Source organism: Phyllobates terribilis, unplaced genomic scaffold (assembly GCF_046119375.1).
Source record: "Phyllobates terribilis strain yellow unplaced genomic scaffold, ASM4611937v1 Scaffold_5__5_contigs__length_657084704, whole genome shotgun sequence".
NCBI classification, from domain to species: domain Eukaryota; kingdom Metazoa; phylum Chordata; class Amphibia; order Anura; family Dendrobatidae; genus Phyllobates; species Phyllobates terribilis.
This window is the reverse complement of record NW_027362765.1, coordinates 653,205,415-653,230,021: the sequence shown is the minus strand read 5'-3', so window position 1 is coordinate 653,230,021 and position 24,607 is coordinate 653,205,415. Positions and strand designations below refer to the sequence as shown.

General features: G+C 45.6%; 10 non-coding genes and 3 pseudogenes across 10 annotated transcripts; all 13 read left to right on the top strand.

Moving 5' to 3' along the window:
• Window positions 1-311: 311 nt before the first annotated feature.
• Window positions 312-502, top strand: LOC141275058 (U2 spliceosomal RNA). Its single transcript, XR_012323313.1, has one exon. It is a non-coding gene; the product is annotated as a U2 spliceosomal RNA (small nuclear RNA).
• Window positions 503-1,617: 1,115 nt separating this feature from the next.
• On the top strand, window positions 1,618-1,808 carry LOC141149865 (U2 spliceosomal RNA). Its single transcript, XR_012246147.1, has one exon. It is a non-coding gene; the product is annotated as a U2 spliceosomal RNA (small nuclear RNA).
• Window positions 1,809-2,923: 1,115 nt separating this feature from the next.
• LOC141275057 (U2 spliceosomal RNA) lies at window positions 2,924-3,114 on the top strand. The gene has a single exon (XR_012323312.1). It is a non-coding gene; the product is annotated as a U2 spliceosomal RNA (small nuclear RNA).
• Window positions 3,115-7,027: 3,913 nt separating this feature from the next.
• LOC141275055 (U2 spliceosomal RNA) lies at window positions 7,028-7,218 on the top strand. Its single transcript, XR_012323310.1, has one exon. It is a non-coding gene; the product is annotated as a U2 spliceosomal RNA (small nuclear RNA).
• A 1,115-nt stretch (window positions 7,219-8,333) lies between these two features.
• On the top strand, window positions 8,334-8,524 carry LOC141275054 (U2 spliceosomal RNA). The gene has a single exon (XR_012323309.1). It is a non-coding gene; the product is annotated as a U2 spliceosomal RNA (small nuclear RNA).
• Window positions 8,525-9,639: 1,115 nt separating this feature from the next.
• Window positions 9,640-9,830, top strand: LOC141275053 (U2 spliceosomal RNA). The gene has a single exon (XR_012323308.1). It is a non-coding gene; the product is annotated as a U2 spliceosomal RNA (small nuclear RNA).
• A 1,115-nt stretch (window positions 9,831-10,945) lies between these two features.
• Window positions 10,946-11,136, top strand: LOC141275052 (U2 spliceosomal RNA). The gene has a single exon (XR_012323307.1). It is a non-coding gene; the product is annotated as a U2 spliceosomal RNA (small nuclear RNA).
• A 1,115-nt stretch (window positions 11,137-12,251) lies between these two features.
• LOC141275051 (U2 spliceosomal RNA) lies at window positions 12,252-12,442 on the top strand. Its single transcript, XR_012323306.1, has one exon. It is a non-coding gene; the product is annotated as a U2 spliceosomal RNA (small nuclear RNA).
• Window positions 12,443-18,667: 6,225 nt separating this feature from the next.
• Window positions 18,668-18,843, top strand: LOC141150347 (U2 spliceosomal RNA; annotated as a pseudogene).
• A 1,115-nt stretch (window positions 18,844-19,958) lies between these two features.
• On the top strand, window positions 19,959-20,149 carry LOC141275049 (U2 spliceosomal RNA). The gene has a single exon (XR_012323304.1). It is a non-coding gene; the product is annotated as a U2 spliceosomal RNA (small nuclear RNA).
• A 1,115-nt stretch (window positions 20,150-21,264) lies between these two features.
• Window positions 21,265-21,356, top strand: LOC141151200 (U2 spliceosomal RNA; annotated as a pseudogene).
• Window positions 21,357-22,145: 789 nt separating this feature from the next.
• LOC141150516 (U2 spliceosomal RNA) lies at window positions 22,146-22,324 on the top strand (annotated as a pseudogene).
• A 1,115-nt stretch (window positions 22,325-23,439) lies between these two features.
• LOC141149839 (U2 spliceosomal RNA) lies at window positions 23,440-23,630 on the top strand. The gene has a single exon (XR_012246122.1). It is a non-coding gene; the product is annotated as a U2 spliceosomal RNA (small nuclear RNA).
• The last annotated feature ends 977 nt before the right edge of the window (window positions 23,631-24,607 follow it).

The window sequence follows — 24,607 nt, the reverse complement described above, 5'->3', positions numbered from 1 at the left end:
TCAGGAGCCCTCCTGCTAAGGGTAGACAGCTGCTCGTTCCACCCCACCCCCCGCCTTAATTGGTTCTCCTCCCTTCCAACGGTGTTGAGGCGGGTGGGAACAGCAGGGGGTGAAGGTGCTGTGTTTAAAGAGGTGGAGTTATGCAGATCTAAAACGCGTGGATTGCAGCAGCAGCAAGCCGAAAAGTGCAGGCATGTAAGGGATCTAGAGGTTGACAACATGTCTTCTTAACGGGAGTCCAGGAGCTCATCTCCACAAATGGACTTTTCAGGATCCTTGGGTGGCTCCGTAGTTTGAAACCAATTCTGGTTATCGCTTCTCGGCCTTTTGGCTAAGATCAAGTGTAGTATCTGTTCTTATCAGTTTAATATCTGATACGTCCCCTATCTGGGGACCATATATTAAATGGATTTTTAGAACAGGGAGATGGAAAAAGAGCTTGCTCTGTCCACTCCACGCATTGACCTGGTATTGCAGTATCTCCAGGACCGGTGCACCCCTTCTTTAATGCAGTTTCTAAAATCAGAAAGAATTGAATTCAATGTTTTTTGTTCATTTTGCTTGTTTGTCGGATTTTGGGATGGACTCTTTGGCTTTGCTTTTCTTCTCCTCATTGGATTTTTCATGTTCAAAGTTGCAGAAGCCAGATTACAAGCTCATTTTGGTTCAACTTCAGCAACTGTGCATTGCATTGCCATGTAATGTGTTGCAATGCTATCTTTCTAGCTCTCCCTTTTTACTTCCTTTTGGATAAACAGACATATTAGGCAAGCATTTTGGAGCTTTCACCTAAATAACTACAGGTGGTGAGATAAGCTGCACAATATAATTGACCTTTCAGTATATTGTTGCACACACACCATCTATTTAGCAAATGCCCTTGTTATCAACAGCAGCCTTTTAAACTCACCTGAGCTAACAGGTATGTGCGCTGGTTACTCTGCTGCGCTTAAAATTTCTTTTTTGGTTTGCTACAATGCATTTTCTGAAACGTTGTCTCCTTCTGCTGGAACACTGACTTCTTTCATTTAATGCCTGCAGACTATAAAAGAGAACCCAACCCAAAAAGTTTGGTTGATTAGTCTGTGGCATTCTGTTAAACTGTTGCTTATGGCGGTCTCTGTGAGCTTCTCAGCGACATTCAGCCAGCCAGGTATCCTGCCTGCAGTAGATGAAATGTGGCAATGGAACGCTGGCTGCGCGTGTCATAATAGGCTCTGAGCCTTTATATACCTGTGCACAGCAGCAGCCACCTTCAGTCTGCTGCTGGACAGCCAGCAGCAGCAGCAGCAGGAGAGGTATGTAATCAGGAGCCCTCCTGCTAAGGGTAGACAGCTGCTCGTTCCACCCCACCCCCCGCCTTAATTGGTTCTCCTCCCTTCCAACGGTGTTGAGGCGGGTGGGAACAGCAGGGGGTGAAGGTGCTGTGTTTAAAGAGGTGGAGTTATGCAGATCTAAAACGCGTGGATTGCAGCAGCAGCAAGCCGAAAAGTGCAGGCATGTAAGGGATCTAGAGGTTGACAACATGTCTTCTTAACGGGAGTCCAGGAGCTCATCTCCACAAATGGACTTTTCAGGATCCTTGGGTGGCTCCGTAGTTTGAAACCAATTCTGGTTATCGCTTCTCGGCCTTTTGGCTAAGATCAAGTGTAGTATCTGTTCTTATCAGTTTAATATCTGATACGTCCCCTATCTGAGGACCATATATTAAATGGATTTTTAGAACAGGGAGATGGAAAAAGAGCTTGCTCTGTCCACTCCACGCATTGACCTGGTATTGCAGTATCTCCAGGACCGGTGCACCCCTTCTTTAATGCAGTTTCTAAAATCAGAAAGAATTGAATTCAATGTTTTTTGTTCATTTTGCTTGTTTGTCAGATTTTGGGATGGACTCTTTGGCTTTGCTTTTCTTCTCCTCATTGGATTTTTCATGTTCAAAGTTGCAGAAGCCAGATTACAAGCTCATTTTGGTTCAACTTCAGCAACTGTGCATTGCATTGCCATGTAATGTGATGCAATGCTATCTTTCTAGCTCTCCCTTTTTACTTCCTTTTGGATAAACAGACATATTAGGCAAGCATTTTGGAGCTTTCACCTAAATAACTACAGGTGGTGAGATAAGCTGCACAATATAATTGACCTTTCAGTATATTGTTGCACACACACCATCTATTTAGCAAATGCCCTTGTTATCAACAGCAGCCTTTTAAACTCACCTGAGCTAACAGGTATGTGCGCTGGTTACTCTGCTGTGCTTAAAATTTCTTTTTTGGTTTGCTACAATGCCTTTTCTGAAACGTTGTCTCCTTCTGCTGGAACACTGACTTCTTTCATTTAATGCCTGCAGACTATAAAAGAGAACCCAACCCAAAAAGTTTGGTTGATTAGTCTGTGGCATTCTGTTAAACTGTTGCTTATGGCGGTCTCTGTGAGCTTCTCAGCGACATTCAGCCAGCCAGGTACCCTGCCTGCAGTAGATGGAATGTGGCAATGGAACGCTGGCTGCGCGTGTCATAATAGGCTCTGAGCCTTTATATACCTGTGCACAGCAGCAGCCACCTTCAGTCTGCTGCTGGACAGCCAGCAGCAGCAGCAGCAGGAGAGGTATGTAATCAGGAGCCCTCCTGCTAAGGGTAGACAGCTGATCGTTCCACCCCACCCCCCGCCTTAATTGGTTCTCCTCCCTTCCAACGGTGTTGAGGCGGGTGGGAACAGCAGGGGGTGAAGGTGCTGTGTTTAAAGAGGTGGAGTTATGCAGATCTAAAACGCGTGGATTGCAGCAGCAGCAAGCCGAAAAGTGCAGGCATGTAAGGGATCTAGAGGTTGACAACGTGTCTTCTTAACGGGAGTCCAGGAGCTCATCTCCACAAATGGACTTTTCAGGATCCTTGGGTGGCTCCGTAGTTTGAAACCAATTCTGGTTATCGCTTCTCGGCCTTTTGGCTAAGATCAAGTGTAGTATCTGTTCTTATCAGTTTAATATCTGATACGTCCCCTATCTGGGGACCATATATTAAATGGATTTTTAGAACAGGGAGATGGAAAAAGAGCTTGCTCTGTCCACTCCACGCATTGACCTGGTATTGCAGTATCTCCAGGACCGGTGCACCCCTTCTTTAATGCAGTTTCTAAAATCAGAAAGAATTGAATTCAATGTTTTTTGTTCATTTTGCTTGTTTGTCGGATTTTGGGATGGACTCTTTGGCTTTGCTTTTCTTCTCCTCATTGGATTTTTCATGTTCAAAGTTGCAGAAGCCAGATTACAAGCTCATTTTGGTTCAACTTCAGCAACTGTGCATTGCATTGCCATGTAATGTGATGCAATGCTATCTTTCTAGCTCTCCCTTTTTACTTCCTTTTGGATAAACAGACATATTAGGCAAGCATTTTGGAGCTTTCACCTAAATAACTACAGGTGGTGAGATAAGCTGCACAATATAATTGACCTTTCAGTATATTGTTGCACACACACCATCTATTTAGCAAATGCCCTTGTTATCAACAGCAGCCTTTTAAACTCACCTGAGCTAACAGGTATGTGCGCTGGTTACTCTGCTGCGCTTAAAATTTCTTTTTTGGTTTGCTACAATGCCTTTTCTGAAACGTTGTCTCCTTCTGCTGGAACACTGACTTCTTTCATTTAATGCCTGCAGACTATAAAAGAGAACCCAACCCAAAAAGTTTGGTTGATTAGTCTGTGGCATTCTGTTAAACTGTTGCTTATGGCGGTCTCTGTAAGCTTCTCAGCGACATTCAGCCAGCCAGGTATCCTGCCTGCAGTAGATGGAATGTGGCAATGGAACGCTGGCTGCGCGTGTCATAATAGGCTCTGAGCCTTTATATACCTGTGCACAGCAGCAGCCACCTTCAGTCTGCTGCTGGACAGCCAGCAGCAGCAGCAGCAGGAGAGGTATGTAATCAGGAGCCCTCCTGCTAAGGGTAGACAGCTGCTCGTTCCACCCCACCCCCCGCCTTAATTGGTTCTCCTCCCTTCCAACGGTGTTGAGGCGGGTGGGAACAGCAGGGGGTGAAGGTGCTGTGTTTAAAGAGGTGGAGTTATGCAGATCTAAAACGCGTGGATTGCAGCAGCAGCAAGCCGAAAAGTGCAGGCATGTAAGGGATCTAGATCATTGGATTTTTCATGTTCAAAGTTGCAGAAGTGTTATGCACACGCCCGGGCTAAGCGGCGTGTGCGTGTGATTGGTAGTGATTCCACTGGACCGTGCCGGAGAGTGAATGCCTGGAGGGGCGTAACTAGGTATTCACCCGATCCGACCAGGGTCGCACGACGGCATACGACGCCAGTGCACCAAGGAGGAACCGAGCAGAGGGACCAGGTGCTACTCCAGGACAGACCCCGGACACGGCTGTTGACCCACACAGGGGAATACAGGAACAGACTGGTAGGCTGGCACACAGACTGGTGGGTATAGGCAGGCACGACTGGTATGCAGGCAGGCGGGTAAGCAGGCAGGGGGGTACAGGCAAGCACAGCTAGAGTGCAGACAGGGAGGCACTAGCAGGTAGGAACACAGGCGGGATAGGGCCCAGTACACACTGGGACTCAGGAACATTACAGGCAGAGGGGTACAGGCAGGGCAGGACAGGACTGCCGGAGCAGCGGGCAGAAGCAGGGCAGGACAGGACTGCCGGAGCAGCGGGCAGAAGCAGGGCAGGACAGGACTGCCGGAGCAGCGGGCAGAAGCAGGGCAGGACAGGACTGCCGGAGCAGCGGGCAGAAGCAGGGCAGGACAGGACTGCCGGAGCAGCGGGCAGAAGCAGGGCAGGACAGGACTGCCGGAGCAGCGGGCAGAAGCAGGGCAGGACAGGACTGCCGGAGCAGCGGGCAGAAGCAGGGCAGGACAGGACTGCCGGAGCAGCGGGCAGAAGCAGGGCAGGACAGGACTCTGTACACACGGAACAGACAGGAAGGGAAAGACAGAGCCAGACACCCACAGGGTACTTGCAGTGAAGTAGCGAGTGGACCACAAACTCACAAACGGGAGTACAGAGACAACAGGCAGGAGTTAGGTACAAGTTCAGACTCTGCAGAAAAAGGAAGGGAACGGACATAGAGGAAAAACAGGTAAAGGATAGGAGAGAGTTCAGACTGGAACTGAGTGTACGGAGGGGACCGACACTGCAGCGGGATACAGGAGCGGGTCTGGGAATACTGCCCCCAAAGAGGCAGGACGAACAGGCAAGGAGCGTGTTCAGACAGGACAGACAAAATACAGGAGCGGGTCTAGGTAATCGGCCCCTAGAAGGCGGGAGGAACAGGCTAGGAGCGTGTTCAGACAGGACAGACAAAATACAGGAGCGGGTCTAGGTAATCGGCCCCTAGAAGGCGGGAGGAACAGGCTAGGAGCGTGTTCAGACAGGACAGACAAAATACAGGAGTGGGTCTAGGTAATCGGCCCCTAGAAGGCGGGAGGAACAGGCTAGGAGCGTGTTCAGACAGGACAGACAAGATACACAGAAAGGACTCAGTTCAGACACGGGAACTAATACCGAAAAGCAGGAGACATACAGGACTAGTTCAGACACGGGAACTAACACCGCAAAGCAGGAGACATACAGGACACAGTTCAGACACGGGAGCTGATACCGCAAAGCAGGAGACATACAGGACTTAGTTCAGACACGGGAACTAATACCGCAAAGCAGGAGACATACAGGACACAGTTCAGACAGGCCTGGAAATACAGCCTCCAGGAAAGGCAGACAAGGAACAAAGACGGGACCTGGCACCTTCAGAGTGCAAGCACACACTGAAGGAAAACACTATGCTCAGGCAGGGATAGAAGGGAGCTGCTGAGCTATATACCAAGTGTCAGACAGCAATAGGCTGAGGACGCACAAGGGGCGTGACCCACAGCAGGTACAAAGAGCAGGAAGTGATCGGGCGCCGCCCTTAAGCAGCAGAGACAGACACAAACAGACAGCATGGAGGGAAGCCAGAGAGACATTCTGGACAGGAGTTCAAGTGCGCGCTCCTGCACAGTGGGAGATGGACCACTATGCAAGGACGCCGCCAGGTATGTTACAAGAAGCCAGATTACAAGCTCATTTTGGTTCAACTTCAGCAACTGTGCATTGCATTGCCATGTAATGTGATGCAATGCTATCTTTCTAGCTCTCCCTTTTTACTTCCTTTTGGATAAACAGACATATTAGGCAAGCATTTTGGAGCTTTCACCTAAATAACTACAGGTGGTGAGATAAGCTGCACAATATAATTGACCTTTCAGTATATTGTTGCACACACACCATCTATTTAGCAAATGCCCTTGTTATCAACAGCAGCCTTTTAAACTCACCTGAGCTAACAGGTATGTGCGCTGGTTACTCTGCTGCGCTTAAAATTTCTTTTTTGGTTTGCTACAATGCCTTTTCTGAAACGTTGTCTCCTTCTGCTGGAACACTGACTTCTTTCATTTAATGCCTGCAGACTATAAAAGAGAACCCAACCCAAAAAGTTTGGTTGATTAGTCTGTGGCATTCTGTTAAACTGTTGCTTATGGCGGTCTCTGTGAGCTTCTCAGCGACATTCAGCCAGCCAGGTATCCTGCCTGCAGTAGATGGAATGTGACAATGGAACGCTGGCTGCGCGTGTCATAATAGGCTCTGAGCCTTTATATACCTGTGCACAGCAGCAGCCACCTTCAGTCTGCTGCTGGACAGCCAGCAGCAGCAGCAGCAGGAGAGGTATGTAATCAGGAGCCCTCCTGCTAAGGGTAGACAGCTGCTCGTTCCACCCCACCCCCCGCCTTAATTGGTTCTCCTCCCTTCCAACGGTGTTGAGGCGGGTGGGAACAGCAGGGGGTGAAGGTGCTGTGTTTAAAGAGGTGGAGTTATGCAGATCTAAAACGCGTGGATTGCAGCAGCAGCAAGCCGAAAAGTGCAGGCATGTAAGGGATCTAGAGGTTGACAACATGTCTTCTTAACGGGAGTCCAGGAGCTCATCTCCACAAATGGACTTTTCAGGATCCTTGGGTGGCTCCGTAGTTTGAAACCAATTCTGGTTATCGCTTCTCGGCCTTTTGGCTAAGATCAAGTGTAGTATCTGTTCTTATCAGTTTAATATCTGATACGTCCCCTATCTGGGGACCATATATTAAATGGATTTTTAGAACAGGGAGATGGAAAAAGAGCTTGCTCTGTCCACTCCACGCATTGACCTGGTATTGCAGTATCTCCAGGACCGGTGCACCCCTTCTTTAATGCAGTTTCTAAAATCAGAAAGAATTGAATTCAATGTTTTTTGTTCATTTTGCTTGTTTGTCGGATTTTGGGATGGACTCTTTGGCTTTGCTTTTTTTCTCCTCATTGGATTTTTCATGTTCAAAGTTGCAGAAGCCAGATTACAAGCTCATTTTGGTTCAACTTCAGCAACTGTGCATTGCATTGCCATGTAATGTGATGCAATGCTATCTTTCTAGCTCTCCCTTTTTACTTCCTTTTGGATAAACAGACATATTAGGCAAGCATTTTGGAGCTTTCACCTAAATAACTACAGGTGGTGAGATAAGCTGCACAATATAATTGACCTTTCAGTATATTGTTGCACACACACCATCTATTTAGCAAATGCCCTTGTTATCAACAGCAGCCTTTTAAACTCACCTGAGCTAACAGGTATGTGCGCTGGTTACTCTGCTGCGCTTAAAATTTCTTTTTTGGTTTGCTACAATGCCTTTTCTGAAACGTTGTCTCCTTCTGCTGGAACACTGACTTCTTTCATTTAATGCCTGCAGACTATAAAAGAGAACCCAACCCAAAAAGTTTGGTTGATTAGTCTGTGGCATTCTGTTAAACTGTTGCTTATGGCGGTCTCTGTGAGCTTCTCAGCGACATTCAGCCAGCCAGGTATCCTGCCTGCAGTAGATGGAATGTGGCAATGGAACGCTGGCTGCGCGTGTCATAATAGGCTCTGAGCCTTTATATACCTGTGCACAGCAGCAGCCACCTTCAGTCTGCTGCTGGACAGCCAGCAGCAGCAGCAGCAGGAGAGGTATGTAATCAGGAGCCCTCCTGCTAAGGGTAGACAGCTGCTCGTTCCACCCCACCCCCCGCCTTAATTGGTTCTCCTCCCTTCCAACGGTGTTGAGGCGGGTGGGAACAGCAGGGGGTGAAGGTGCTGTGTTTAAAGAGGTGGAGTTATGCAGATCTAAAACGCGTGGATTGCAGCAGCAGCAAGCCGAAAAGTGCAGGCATGTAAGGGATCTAGAGGTTGACAACATGTCTTCTTAACGGGAGTCCAGGAGCTCATCTCCACAAATGGACTTTTCAGGATCCTTGGGTGGCTCCGTAGTTTGAAACCAATTCTGGTTATCGCTTCTCGGCCTTTTGGCTAAGATCAAGTGTAGTATCTGTTCTTATCAGTTTAATATCTGATACGTCCCCTATCTGGGGACCATATATTAAATGGATTTTTAGAACAGGGAGATGGAAAAAGAGCTTGCTCTGTCCACTCCACGCATTGACCTGGTATTGCAGTATCTCCAGGACCGGTGCACCCCTTCTTTAATGCAGTTTCTAAAATCAGAAAGAATTGAATTCAATGTTTTTTGTTCATTTTGCTTGTTTGTCGGATTTTGGGATGGACTCTTTGGCTTTGCTTTTCTTCTCCTCATTGGATTTTTCATGTTCAAAGTTGCAGAAGCCAGATTACAAGCTCATTTTGGTTCAACTTCAGCAACTGTGCATTGCATTGCCATGTAATGTGATGCAATGCTATCTTTCTAGCTCTCCCTTTTTACTTCCTTTTGGATAAACAGACATATTAGGCAAGCATTTTGGAGCTTTCACCTAAATAACTACAGATGGTGAGATAAGCTGCACAATATAATTGACCTTTCAGTATATTGTTGCACACACACCATCTATTTAGCAAATGCCCTTGTTATCAACAGAAGCCTTTTAAACTCACCTGAGCTAACAGGTATGTGCGCTGGTTACTCTGCTGCGCTTAAAATTTCTTTTTTGGTTTGCTACAATGCCTTTTCTGAAACGTTGTCTCCTTCTGCTGGAACACTGACTTCTTTCATTTAATGCCTGCAGACTATAAAAGAGAACCCAACCCAAAAAGTTTGGTTGATTAGTCTGTGGCATTCTGTTAAACTGTTGCTTATGGCGGTCTCTGTGAGCTTCTCAGCGACATTCAGCCAGCCAGGTATCCTGCCTGCAGTAGATGGAATGTGGCAATGGAACGCTGGCTGCGCGTGTCATAATAGGCTCTGAGCCTTTATATACCTGTGCACAGCAGCAGCCACCTTCAGTCTGCTGCTGGACAGCCAGCAGCAGCAGCAGCAGGAGAGGTATGTAATCAGGAGCCCTCCTGCTAAGGGTAGACAGCTGCTCGTTCCACCCCACCCCCCGCCTTAATTGGTTCTCCTCCCTTCCAACGGTGTTGAGGCGGGTGGGAACAGCAGGGGGTGAAGGTGCTGTGTTTAAAGAGGTGGAGTTATGCAGATCTAAAACGCGTGGATTGCAGCAGCAGCAAGCCGAAAAGTGCAGGCATGTAAGGGATCTAGAGGTTGACAACATGTCTTCTTAACGGGAGTCCAGGAGCTCATCTCCACAAATGGACTTTTCAGGATCCTTGGGTGGCTCCGTAGTTTGAAACCAATTCTGGTTATCGCTTCTCGGCCTTTTGGCTAAGATCAAGTGTAGTATCTGTTCTTATCAGTTTAATATCTGATACGTCCCCTATCTGGGGACCATATATTAAATGGATTTTTAGAACAGGGAGATGGAAAAAGAGCTTGCTCTGTCCACTCCACGCATTGACCTGGTATTGCAGTATCTCCAGGACCGGTGCACCCCTTCTTTAATGCAGTTTCTAAAATCAGAAAGAATTGAATTCAATGTTTTTTGTTCATTTTGCTTGTTTGTCGGATTTTGGGATGGACTCTTTGGCTTTGCTTTTCTTCTCCTCATTGGATTTTTCATGTTCAAAGTTGCAGAAGCCAGATTACAAGCTCATTTTGGTTCAACTTCAGCAACTGTGCATTGCATTGCCATGTAATGTGATGCAATGCTATCTTTCTAGCTCTCCCTTTTTACTTCCTTTTGGATAAACAGACATATTAGGCAAGCATTTTGGAGCTTTCACCTAAATAACTACAGGTGGTGAGATAAGCTGCACAATATAATTGACCTTTCAGTATATTGTTGCACACACACCATCTATTTAGCAAATGCCCTTGTTATCAACAGAAGCCTTTTAAACTCACCTGAGCTAACAGGTATGTGCGCTGGTTACTCTGCTGTGCTTAAAATTTCTTTTTTGGTTTGCTACAATGCCTTTTCTGAAACGTTGTCTCCTTCTGCTGGAACACTGACTTCTTTCATTTAATGCCTGCAGACTATAAAAGAGAACCCAACCCAAAAAGTTTGGTTGATTAGTCTGTGGCATTCTGTTAAACTGTTGCTTATGGCGGTCTCTGTGAGCTTCTCAGCGACATTCAGCCAGCCAGGTATCCTGCCTGCAGTAGATGGAATGTGGCAATGGAACGCTGGCTGCGTGTGTCATAATAGGCTCTGAGCCTTTATATACCTGTGCACAGCAGCAGCCACCTTCAGTCTGCTGCTGGACAGCCAGCAGCAGCAGCAGCAGGAGAGGTATGTAATCAGGAGCCCTCCTGCTAAGGGTAGACAGCTGCTCGTTCCACCCCACCACCCGCCTTAATTGGTTCTCCTCCCTTCCAACGGTGTTGAGGCGGGTGGGAACAGCAGGGGGTGAAGGTGCTGTGTTTAAAGAGGTGGAGTTATGCAGATCTAAAACGCGTGGATTGCAGCAGCAGCAAGCCGAAAAGTGCAGGCATGTAAGGGATCTAGAGGTTGACAACATGTCTTCTTAACGGGAGTCCAGGAGCTCATCTCCACAAATGGACTTTTCAGGATCCTTGGGTGGCTCCGTAGTTTGAAACCAATTCTGGTTATCGCTTCTCGGCCTTTTGGCTAAGATCAAGTGTAGTATCTGTTCTTATCAGTTTAATATCTGATACGTCCCCTATCTGGGGACCATATATTAAATGGATTTTTAGAACAGGGAGATGGAAAAAGAGCTTGCTCTGTCCACTCCACGCATTGACCTGGTATTGCAGTATCTCCAGGACCGGTGCACCCCTTCTTTAATGCAGTTTCTAAAATCAGAAAGAATTGAATTCAATGTTTTTTGTTCATTTTGCTTGTTTGTCGGATTTTGGGATGGACTCTTTGGCTTTGCTTTTCTTCTCCTCATTGGATTTTTCATGTTCAAAGTTGCAGAAGCCAGATTACAAGCTCATTTTGGTTCAACTTCAGCAACTGTGCATTGCATTGCCATGTAATGTGATGCAATGCTATCTTTCTAGCTCTCCCTTTTTACTTCCTTTTGGATAAACAGACATATTAGGCAAGCATTTTGGAGCTTTCACCTAAATAACTACAGGTGGTGAGATAAGCTGCACAATATAATTGACCTTTCAGTATATTGTTGCACACACACCATCTATTTAGCAAATGCCCTTGTTATCAACAGCAGCCTTTTAAACTCACCTGAGCTAACAGGTATGTGTGCTGGTTACTCTGCTGCGCTTAATATTTCTTTTTTGGTTTGCTACAATGCCTTTTCTGAAACGTTGTCTCCTTCTGCTGGAACACTGACTTCTTTCATTTATTGCCTGCAGACTATAAAAGAGAACCCAACCCAAAAAGTTTGGTTGATTAGTCTGTGGCATTCTGTTAAACTGTTGCTTATGGCGGTCTCTGTGAGCTTCTCAGCGACATTCAGCCAGCCAGGTATCCTGCCTGCAGTAGATGGAATGTGGCAATGGAACGCTGGCTGCGCGTGTCATAATAGGCTCTGAGCCTTTATATACCTGTGCACAGCAGCAGCCACCTTCAGTCTGCTGCTGGACAGCCAGCAGCAGCAGCAGCAGGAGAGGTATGTAATCAGGAGCCCTCCTGCTAAGGGTAGACAGCTGCTCGTTCCACCCCACCCCCCGCCTTAATTGGTTCTCCTCCCTTCCAACGGTGTTGAGGCGGGTGGGAACAGCAGGGGGTGAAGGTGCTGTGTTTAAAGAGGTGGAGTTATGCAGATCTAAAACGCGTGGATTGCAGCAGCAGCAAGCCGAAAAGTGCAGGCATGTAAGGGATCTAGAGGTTGACAACATGTCTTCTTAACGGGAGTCCAGGAGCTCATCTCCACAAATGGACTTTTCAGGATCCTTGGGTGGCTCCGTAGTTTGAAACCAATTCTGGTTATCGCTTCTCGGCCTTTTGGCTAAGATCAAGTGTAGTATCTGTTCTTATCAGTTTAATATCTGATACGTCCCCTATCTGGGGACCATATATTAAATGGATTTTTAGAACAGGGAGATGGAAAAAGAGCTTGCTCTGTCCACTCCACGCATTGACCTGGTATTGCAGTATCTCCAGGACCGGTGCACCCCTTCTTTAATGCAGTTTCTAAAATCAGAAAGAATTGAATTCAATGTTTTTTGTTCATTTTGCTTGTTTGTCGGATTTTGGGATGGACTCTTTGGCTTTGCTTTTCTTCTCCTCATTGGATTTTTCATGTTCAAAGTTGCAGAAGCCAGATTACAAGCTCATTTTGGTTCAACTTCAGCAACTGTGCATTGCATTGCCATGTAATGTGATGCAATGCTATCTTTCTAGCTCTCCCTTTTTACTTCCTTTTGGATAAACAGACATATTAGGCAAGCATTTTGGAGCTTTCACCTAAATAACTACAGGTGGTGAGATAAGCTGCACAATATAATTGACCTTTCAGTATATTGTTGCACACACACCATCTATTTAGCAAATGCCCTTGTTATCAACAGCAGCCTTTTAAACTCACCTGAGCTAACAGGTATGTGCGCTGGTTACTCTGCTGCGCTTAAAATTTCTTTTTTGGTTTGCTACAATGCCTTTTCTGAAACGTTGTCTCCTTCTGCTGGAACACTGACTTCTTTCATTTAATGCCTGCAGACTATAAAAGAGAACCCAACCCAAAAAGTTTGGTTGATTAGTCTGTGGCATTCTGTTAAACTGTTGCTTATGGCGGTCTCTGTGAGCTTCTCAGCGACATTCAGCCAGCCAGGTATCCTGCCTGCAGTAGATGGAATGTGGCAATGGAACGCTGGCTGCGCGTGTCATAATAGGCTCTGAGCCTTTATATACCTGTGCACAGCAGCAGCCACCTTCAGTCTGCTGCTGGACAGCCAGCAGCAGCAGGAGAGGTATGTAATCAGGAGCCCTCCTGCTAAGGGTAGACAGCTGCTCGTTCCACCCCACCCCCCGCCTTAATTGGTTCTCCTCCCTTCCAACGGTGTTGAGGCGGGTGGGAACAGCAGGGGGTGAAGGTGCTGTGTTTAAAGAGGTGGAGTTATGCAGATCTAAAACGCGTGGATTGCAGCAGCAGCAAGCCGAAAAGTGCAGGCATGTAAGGGATCTAGAGGTTGACAACATGTCTTCTTAACGGGAGTCCAGGAGCTCATCTCCACAAATGGACTTTTCAGGATCCTTGGGTGGCTCCGTAGTTTGAAACCAATTCTGGTTATCGCTTCTCGGCCTTTTGGCTAAGATACCACATCTTGCCAGAAGGATTCTAAGCCAATCGTGCCCTTGGCCTTGAGGCATCGGCGGTGTAAAAGCCGTCTTAAGCCTCATGCTGCTTTAGGGGGCAGATACGCAAAGAAACCAAGAAGGCGATCGACCCTATCTACCTTTTGAAGATGGCATCAGCAGTAGCGGCCGCAGTGCGCTATGCCAGAGCTGGTGACCTTCGCATCAAGAACTCTTTCAAGATCGAAGTGGACGATGCATCCAAGGAGAAGATGACCTTGAAGTTTTTCGTGAGGAGAGTGCTGCTGGAGATCCTAGGAGTAAAGAGGGAAGACATCCTGGCCCTTCAAGATCGCCCCGGTTCCTTCACTTTGACTCTGGAGTCGGAGTATGCGTGCCAGAACCTCTTCCGCCAGATTCACCTGCACCTTTCAGATGAGGATTTTAAAGGACTCACCTTTGTCATCCTTTACTCCGGTGGAGAGAAGCCGCTCGTGGTTCAGATGAGCAACCCTCATGTTCCCTTAGTTAATATTATTTGCTTTCTTCAAAACTATTTCCCAGAACTGCGGTATTCCCACAAGGTCATGAATGAGGAAAACCTCTGGACGGGAAAGCATAAATTTTTTGTTAAATTTTGTGAAGATCCAAATGGCATTGGTGGTCAGCGTCATCCTCCGTCAAGTTTCCTGATCGGTAGGGAGCGGGGGCGCCTCTTCTACCCGGACATGCCCCTCTTCTGCCGGAAATGCATGTGTTTCGGTCACACTTATGAGAACTGCAAGGAGGAGGTGGCAATCTGTAAGAAGTGCTACAAGCATGGACATGCCACAATGGACTGTACCAATGAGATGGTGTGCAACATCTGCCGGGTCCCAGGTCACTCCTTCCGGGAGTGTCCTTTGAAGAAAAAGGCGGATACCTATGCTGAAACGCTGGCAAAGCAACCTGCCCGTGTGCCTCCATCTGCTCCCGGGGGGCAGAGGCAACCCTCTGCTGTTCCTGCTCCTGCGGGTGCGTCTACAGCGCGGGGGCAGTCTTCTAGCTCTCCAGTACCTGCTCCACAGACCAAGCCTGCTAGTACATCAGGTGGTACGTCTGCACCTGCTGCACAGAGGAAGCCAACCAACCCTCCTGCTCCTGCTGCTAAGGGGGGTCCCACCGGTGCTCCTGTATCTACTGTGCGAACACAACCCCCTGTAGGCGGGTCCACAAGCACTTCAGTGCCTGCTGCACAGGGAAAACCTGCCAGTTCTCCTATTCCTGCTGCGCATAAGCCCACGTCTATGCAGAAACCTCCAGCTGAGAAACCTGTCCGTCCTGAGAGGAGGGAAGCTTCATCTAAGGACTGGGCTGCTGATTCTGATCCGGGTGATATGGTGGTGGAGGGGAGTCCCTCTGCTGAAATCGAGACATTTAGCTCGGAGGAAGAAGCAATGGAGCTGGAAACTCGTAGGAAAAGGAAAACAGATGATAGGTCTGATGAGAATGTGGCCAGGGAGACTTCCAAGAAGTGTCCATTAAAACCAAGTCTTCTGCAATACAAGCCAATGGCTCCCGCTGCCCCTCCTGAGGAGCCAAGGCCTTCAGACCCTATAAACATTTCTTTTTCGGACTCAGAAGTGCAGAGCCCGTTAACATCGGTGGGCTTTATGTCTGATTCTGACAGTAGTGTGACCTGAACTAACCTATCATGACCTCATCAATTAAAGTAGCCTCGCTCAATGTGAGGAGTATAAGGGGCTCTACAAGAAGGGCTGCTTTGTTTTCCTACCTGTCAACAGTGGACTGTGATGTCTTTTGTTTGCAAGAATGTAACATTGACTTTGATATGAATTATGCAGATTTAAGAAAAGATTGGCCTCATGGGCCCTCTATCTGGTCCGGAGATAATGAAAATCGTTCCTCTGGCATTGGAGTGCTGTTTAGGTCGCATGACTTTAAAATCAACTCTTTTGTGGACATTTCTTCTGGACGTGCTCTTTTCTTAAATATTAGTTTTAAAGGTGTGGACTTTAGACTTTTGAACATTTATGCTTCTCCGGTGAAGGAAGAGAGACATCAGTTGTTTGAAGATGTGCAATATTACCTACCTGGTTCATCGCCTCTGATGTTCTGTGGGGATTTCAATTGTGTCTTGCCTGGTGAAGGGAGAAGCGGGAGTTCCACCGTTCCTAAAAAAGACAAAACAGAGAAACAACTAAAGGATTTGTTAACTGATTTTTTTCTTAGAGACTCCTGGAAAGAGATCCGTAGTAATGATCCCGGTTATACTTGGGAGAACTCTTCTTCTAAATCTCGTATTGATTTTATTTTCATGTCCCAATATGTGAATGTCAAATCTGTTGTCTTAATCCCAAACATTTTTTCAGATCATAAGATGTTGCTATCAGAGTTAGAATTACCTGGGCTTGTCAAGGCAAGAGGAGTTTGGAGGCTAAATACAACATTGTTACAAGATCCTAAGGTAAGAACAGATTTTAAAGCGTTTTTTAATTATTTAAGAACAAAACAACAAAAATTTTTAACTCTGCTAGAATGGTGGGAATACAGCAAGATGAAGATAAAAAGTTTTTTTATCAAGGTCAGCATAGCCAATGCAAGAGAAAAGTCCGCTTGGCATAAAAGGCTTATTACTAAATTGCAGACCTGTTATCAACTAAGAGATGTGGGACTTGAAATGGATGATTTAATTGAAGCAACAAAAAAAGAAATTAAAAAGAGTATAGAGTCGAAGGGTAAGGAAATAATTTATAACTCAAAAATTGAAGTGATGGAGAAAAATGAAAAGTGCTCAAGATTTTTTTTTAAAAAAGTAGTTGCTGCTAAGGAAATGATAACAGAATTAGAGGGTGAAACTACAACTGAAGGTATGCTCAACCAAGCTCACCAGTTTTATCAGCAGCTTTTTAATGAGAAAACTATAGACCAGTCTTTTACTGAAGATGCCCTTAATTCATTAAAAAATAGTCTGAGCCGCGAAGACCAAGAATTGTTATGCACTGAAGTCACCTTGTCGGAAGTAGATGCTGCTATCAAAAGTTTTTCCTATGGGAAAACCCCTGGTTCTGACGGTTTGCCTGTTGAATTTTATCGTGAATTTTGGAATTTTTTAAAACCCGACTTGTTTTTAGTAATCAAAGAAGCTTTTAAGTGTGATATCCTGCCTATATCTTGGAGAAGTGGTCTGGTCTCCCTGATTTTTAAAAAAGGAGCCAAATCCCATCTGGCAAACTGGAGACCAATCACACTGTTGAATGTTGATTACAAGTTGATGTCCAAAATTTTAGTGAACCGTTTTAAAAAAGTTTTATCCAAAGTTATTTATGAAGACCAGGTATGTGGGGTGCCAGGAAGAGGAGTTGCGGAGCATCTCAATACCATCCGCGATGTCATATGGTACCAGCAATCCAGGAAGCAAGACTTAGCAATTTTATCGTTGGATTTTCAAAAGGCTTTTGATCGTGTCTCTCATTGTTTTTTATGGTTGGTTTTAAAAAAAATGGGCTTCCCTGAAATTTTTATCAAGCAAGTGGCACTTTTATATAAGAACTCTTTTAGTAAAATTTTAATCAATGGATTTTTGTCTAATGAAGTGTTTTTGCATTCAGGTGTGAAGCAAGGCTGCCCTTTGTCCCCAGTGCTATTTATATGTGCAATAGAGCCTCTTTTATCTATGCTACGAGAGGATAAAGTGATTAAAGGTGTCCCTATCCCTGGAGGACATGGAAGAGATGTGAAGGTAATGGGCTACATGGATGATATTACTATTTTTTGTTCATCACCTGCCGCTCTCAGGAGAGCTATAAGAACGACCAATTTTTTTTGTGAAGCCTCAGGTTTTAAGTTAAACATTGAGAAATGTGATTGTTTTGTCCGTGGCAATTGGGCGGATGTGTCCATCCCTGATCTCCCGATGCAGTCAGAGAAGATTAAAATTCTGGGCGTGATTTTTGATCGACAGAATGATGGAATGAAGAGCTGGGATGGAGTAAGGGACAAAATACAAAAGAAGATTGACTTTTGGAAATTAAGAAAATTAACAATCGAAGGTAAAGTTTTAATTATTAAGGCCCTTCTGCTTCCTGTCATGTTATATCTCAGTTATGTTTATCCCCCAAGTGACCTTACAGCGAGAAGATTACAGAGAATGCTGTTTGAATTTGTGTGGAACTCTAAGTTCGAAAAGGTGAAGAGAGAAACAATGTACAAGATGCACCACCTTGGTGGTAAGGATGTTCCCAACGTCAAACTGTTTTTATACTCCAAGTTTTTTAGCCTCTGTTTTAAATATATGTTTGCTTCAAGCCCTTGGGCACATTTTTTAAGATATGCAGCTGGCCACATTTTTAGGAGGCGAAAGTGGATATCCATTTCTTTAACAAGCCCAGTGTTGTTATCACCTCCACAACAATATGCCATCCTGGAGAAAGTTATCAGATTATATGGCCTAGATTCTTTTGAGATGGAGACATTGAAGAATGCAAGGAAGCTGCTGCAGCAATTAAAAAAGAAAGAAACTTTGACGCCCATAAGCCATTATTCATATAGCAGAGTCACTAAAATATGGAATTTAACAAATGCACCTTACCTGATGAATCAACATAAAGACTTAGCTTGGATGATTGTGCAGGAATGTTTACCGACTCGTGATTTCCAGTATAAAAGAAGACTGAGCACTATACAAACCTGCCCGAGGCATCAGTGCAATAATGATGAGACTACTATGCACCTTATTTGGAATTGTGATTTTGCACAGCAAGTGTGGAAAGACTGTGGTGAGCTTTTAAAATTTTTATCTGGTCTTAATTTTTTAAGCCATGAAGTGGTTTTATATGGGATTTTACCAAACATGACGAAAGAAAAAGAGAGAGTTTTATGGTGCACTTTGAGTTGTGTTAAAAGTGCTCTATGGAAGACCAGAAACATATTGTTGTTTAAAAGAGACTATATAGAAGTCAAGGATTGTATAAGACTGGCATTAAGTGAAATTTATATGTACTACCTAATGGATATGAAGAAGCTTGGAAAGAAAAGAGCCCTGAGTATATGGAACTATCACCTATGGAAGATGTTATTTTAAAGCTCTGAAGAAAAGATAAAGACTACGATATTTTAAATATAAACGCAAAATCTGTTCTTATCAGTTTAATATCTGATACGTCCCCTATCTGGGGACCATATATTAAATGGATTTTTAGAACAGGGAGATGGAAAAAGAGCTTGCTCTGTCCACTCCACGCATTGACCTGGTATTGCAGTATCTCCAGGACCGGTGCACCCCTTCTTTAATGCAGTTTCTAAAATCAGAAAGAATTGAATTCAATGTTTTTTGTTCATTTTGCTTGTTTGTCGGTTTTTGGGATGGACTCTTTGGCTTTGCTTTTCTTCTCCTCATTGGATTTTTCATGTTCAAAGTTGCAGAAGCCAGATTACAAGCTCATTTTGGTTCAACTTCAGCAACTGTGCATTGCATTGCCATGTAATGTGATGCAATGCTATCTTTCTAGCTCTCCCTTTTTACTTCCTTTTGGATAAACAGACATATTAGGCAAGCATTTTGGAGCTTTCACCTAAATAACTACAGGTGGTGAGATAAGCTGCACAATATAATTGACCTTTCAGTATATTGTTGCACACACACCATCTATTTAGCAAATGCCCTTGTTATCAACAGCAGCCTTTTAAACTCACCTGAGCTAACAGGTATGTGCGCTGGTTACTCTGCTGCGCTTAAAATTTCTTTTTTGGTTTGCTACAATGCCTTTTCTGAAACGTTGTCTCCTTCTGCTGGAACACTGACTTCTTTCATTTAATGCCTGCAGACTATAAAAGAGAACCCAACCCAAAAAGTTTGGTTGATTAGTCTGTGGCATTCTGTTAAACTGTTGCTTATGGCGGTCTCTGTGAGCTTCTCAGCGACATTCAGCCAGCCAGGTATCCTGCCTGCAGTAGATGGAATGTGGCAATGGAACGCTGGCTGCGCGTGTCATAATAGGCTCTGAGCCTTTATATACCTGTGCACAGCAGCAGCCACCTTCAGTCTGCTGCTGGACAGCCAGCAGCAGCAGCAGCAGGAGAGGTATGTAATCAGGAGCCCTCCTGCTAAGGGTAGACAGCTGCTCGTTCCACCCCACCCCCCGCCTTAATTGGTTCTCCTCCCTTCCAACGGTGTTGAGGCGGGTGGGAACAGCAGGGGGTGAAGGTGCTGTGTTTAAAGAGGTGGAGTTATGCAGATCTAAAACGCGTGGATTGCAGCAGCAGCAAGCCGAAAAGTGCAGGCATGTAAGGGATCTAGAGGTTGACAACATGTCTTCTTAACGGGAGTCCAGGAGCTCATCTCCACAAATGGACTTTTCAGGATCCTTGGGTGGCTCCGTAGTTTGAAACCAATTCTGGTTATCGCTTCTCGGCCTTTTGGCTAAGATCAAGTGTAGTATCTGTTCTTATCAGTTTAATATCTGATACGTCCCCTATCTGGGGACCATATATTAAATGGATTTTTAGAACAGGGAGATGGAAAAAGAGCTTGCTCTGTCCACTCCACGCATTGACCTGGTATTGCAGTATCTCCAGGACCGGTGCACCCCTTCTTTAATGCAGTTTCTAAAATCAGAAAGAATTGAATTCAATGTTTTTTGTTCATTTTGCTTGTTTGTCGGTTTTTGGGATGGACTCTTTGGCTTTGCTTTTCTTCTCCTCATTGGATTTTTCATGTTCAAAGTTGCAGAAGCCAGATTACAAGCTCATTTTGGTTCAACTTCAGCAACTGTGCATTGCATTGCCATGTAATGTGATGCAATGCTATCTTTCTAGCTCTCCCTTTTTACTTCCTTTTGGATAAACAGACATATTAGGCAAGCATTTTGGAGCTTTCACCTAAATAACTACAGGTGGTGAGATAAGCTGCACAATATAATTGACCTTTCAGTATATTGTTGCACACACACCATCTATTTAGCAAATGCCCTTGTTATCAACAGCAGCCTTTTAAACTCACCTGAGCTAACAGGTATGTGCGCTGGTTACTCTGCTGCGCTTAAAATTTCTTTTTTGGTTTGCTACAATGCCTTTTCTGAAACGTTGTCTCCTTCTGCTGGAACACTGACTTCTTTCATTTAATGCCTGCAGACTATAAAAGAGAACCCAACCCAAAAAGTTTGGTTGATTAGTCTGTGGCATTCTGTTAAACTGTTGCTTATGGCGGTCTCTGTGAGCTTCTCAGCGACATTCAGCCAGCCAGGTATCCTGCCTGCAGTAGATGGAATGTGGCAATGGAACGCTGGCTGCGCGTGTCATAATAGGCTCTGAGCCTTTATATACCTGTGCACAGCAGCAGCCACCTTCAGTCTGCTGCTGGACAGCCAGCAGCAGCAGCAGCAGGAGAGGTATGTAATCAGGAGCCCTCCTGCTAAGGGTAGACAGCTGCTCGTTCCACCCCACCCCCCGCCTTAATTGGTTCTCCTCCCTTCCAACGGTGTTGAGGCGGGTGGGAACAGCAGGGGGTGAAGGTGCTGTGTTTAAAGAGGTGGAGTTATGCAGATCTAAAACGCGTGGATTGCAGCAGCAGCAAGCCGAAAAGTGCAGGCATGTAAGGGATCTAGAGGTTGACAACATGTCTTCTTAACGGGAGTCCAGGAGCTCATCTCCACAAATGGACTTTTCAGGATCCTTGGGTGGCTCCGTAGTTTGAAACCAATTCTGGTTATCGCTTCTCGGCCTTTTGGCTAAGATCAAGTGTAGTATCTTTCGAAAAGGCGGTTTTGGATGTTGGCCGCCCTAGTAGATTGATACATTATGCACACTGGGGTTTAGGCGCTTGTTAGTACGCCAGATGGCTAATATAGTCATCTGGTGGAAAGCATGGCCCCCCAGGATCGACGCCATTGGGCCGGGGAAGATCGAAAGCCCGAAGTGTGAAGTGCCCCAGGAGTGGTGACCCTGGGGTGCCTTAACTCACTGGGATTGGGAACCCCACTTGAGTTTATGGCACATTTGCACAAGCACTTCAAATTTTCTTTCTTCGCACACACCCTTATTCCGGGCCTTCTGGCCTTAGGATGGGGAATTTTTTAATTCCCGGTCGAAGGTCCGGGCAGTATTATACTGTGAAACCTTCACTATTTATTTAATTTCTTTGTCACTGTGTGTCCACTTATTCACGTGTGTCACGTCCTACTAGGATTTTGTCGGGATGCGGTTCCCTTACGGGTTCCTCTCTTGGCAGGTCTAGGGGGGGAGTGTGTGGCCATCTGGTTCCGCTCCCCCCTGAACCCCCCTGGCTCTCCTCTTTCGGGAGGAGAGCGTTGTTGGCTCCCCTCTTCCGGGAGGGGAGCACAGTCTTTGGCTCCCAGTGCCTTGCTCGGGTGAGAACTCGGGCAGGTGCTGGGGGTAAGATTGGGTCGCCTCTGGCTTCTGCTGGAGGTGGCTTTTTGTCCCTGTTCCTCGCTGTGGCCTTTTGGCTCGGAGGGACGGGGAATGGTTTGGGGGACCCTTCTCCTTTTGGAGAGGGTTTCAAGAAGACCAGCATCCTAGTGCACTTTTTTTGTGGCACTTGTCACTTTTTTAAGCGCACTCGGGTTTTGTACACGAATTCGGGCTTTCGATAAAAAAATCTGTTCTTATCAGTTTAATATCTGATACGTCCCCTATCTGGGGACCATATATTAAATGGATTTTTAGAACAGGGAGATGGAAAAAAAGCTTGCTCTGTCCACTCCACGCATTGACCTGGTATTGCAGTATCTCCAGGACCGGTGCACCCCTTCTTTAATGCAGTTTCTAAAATCAGAAAGAATTGAATTCAATGTTTTTTGTTCATTTTGCTTGTTTGTCGGATTTTGGGATGGACTCTTTGGCTTTGCTTTTCTTCTCCTCATTGAATTTTTCATGTTCAAAGTTGCAGAAGCCAGATTACAAGCTCATTTTGGTTCAACTTCAGCAACTGTGCATTGCATTGCCATGTAATGTGATGCAATGCTATCTTTCTAGCTCTCCCTTTTTACTTCCTTTTGGATAAACAGACATATTAGGCAAGCATTTTGGAGCTTTCACCTAAATAACTACAGGTGGTGAGATAAGCTGCACAATATAATTGACCTTTCAGTATATTGTTGCACACACACCATCTATTTAGCAAATGCCCTTGTTATCAACAGCAGCCTTTTAAACTCACCTGAGCTAACAGGTATGTGCGCTGGTTACTCTGCTGCGCTTAAAATTTCTTTTTTGGTTTGCTACAATGCCTTTTCTGAAACGTTGTCTCCTTCTGCTGGAACACTGACTTCTTTCATTTAATGCCTGCAGACTATAAAAGAGAACCCAACCCAAAAAGTTTGGTTGATTAGTCTGTGGCATTCTGTTAAACTGTTGCTTATGGCGGTCTCTGTGAGCTTCTCAGCGACATTCAGCCAGCCAGGTATCCTGCCTGCAGTAGATGGAATGTGGCAATGGAACGCTGGCTGCGCGTGTCATAATAGGCTCTGAGCCTTTATATACCTGTGCACAGCAGCAGCCACCTTCAGTCTGCTGCTGGACAGCCAGCAGCAGCAGCAGCAGGAGAGGTATGTAATCAGGAGCCCTCCTGCTAAGGGTAGACAGCTGCTCGTTCCACCCCACCCCCCGCCTTAATTGGTTCTCCTCCCTTCCAACGGTGTTGAGGCGGGTGGGAACAGCAGGGGGTGAAGGTGCTGTGTTTAAAGAGGTGGAGTTATGCAGATCTAAAACGCGTGGATTGCAGCAGCAGCAAGCCGAAAAGTGCAGGCATGTAAGGGATCTAGAGGTTGACAACATGTCTTCTTAACGGGAGTCCAGGAGCTCATCTCCACAAATGGACTTTTCAGGATCCTTGGGTGGCTCCGTAGTTTGAAACCAATTCTGGTTATCGCTTCTCGGCCTTTTGGCTAAGATCAAGTGTAGTATCTGTTCTTATCAGTTTAATATCTGATACCTCCCCTATCTGGGGACCATATATTAAATGGATTTTTAGAACAGGGAGATGGAAAAAGAGCTTGCTCTGTCCACTCCACGCATTGACCTGGTATTGCAGTATCTCCAGGACCGGTGCACCCCTTCTTTAATGCAGTTTCTAAAATCAGAAAGAATTGAATTCAATGTTTTTTGTTCATTTTGCTTGTTTGTCGGATTTTGGGATGGACTCTTTGGCTTTGCTTTTCTTCTCCTCATTGGATTTTTCATGTTCAAAGTTGCAGAAGCCAGATTACAAGCTCATTTTGGTTCAACTTCAGCAACTGTGCATTGCATTGCCATGTAATGTGATGCAATGCTATCTTTCTAGCTCTCCCTTTTTACTTCCTTTTGGATAAACAGACATATTAGGCAAGCATTTTGGAGCTTTCACCTAAATAACTACAGGTGGTGAGATAAGCTGCACAATATAATTGACCTTTCAGTATATTGTTGCACACACACCATCTATTTAGCAAATGCCCTTGTTATCAACAGCAGCCTTTTAAACTCACCTGAGCTAACAGGTATGTGCGCTGGTTACTCTGCTGCGCTTAAAATTTCTTTTTTGGTTTGCTACAATGCCTTTTCTAAAACGTTGTCTCCTTCTGCTGGAACACTGACTTCTTTCATTTAATGCCTGCAGACTATAAAAGAGAACCCAACCCAAAAAGTTTGGTTGATTAGTCTGTGGCATTCTGTTAAACTGTTGCTTATGGCGGTCTCTGTGAGCTTCTCAGCGACATTCAGCCAGCCAGGTATCCTGCCTGCAGTAGATGGAATGTGGCAATGGAACGCTGGCTGCGCGTGTCATAATAGGCTCTGAGCCTTTATATACCTGTGCACAGCAGCAGCCACCTTCAGTCTGCTGCTGGACAGCCAGTAGCAGCAGCAGCAGGAGAGGTATGTAATCAGGAGCCCTCCTGCTAAGGGTAGACAGCTGCTCGTTCCACCCCACCCCCCGCCTTAATTGGTTCTCCTCCCTTCCAACGGTGTTGAGGCGGGTGGGAACAGCAGGGGGTGAAGGTGCTGTGTTTAAAGAGGTGGAGTTATGCAGATCTAAAACGCGTGGATTGCAGCAGCA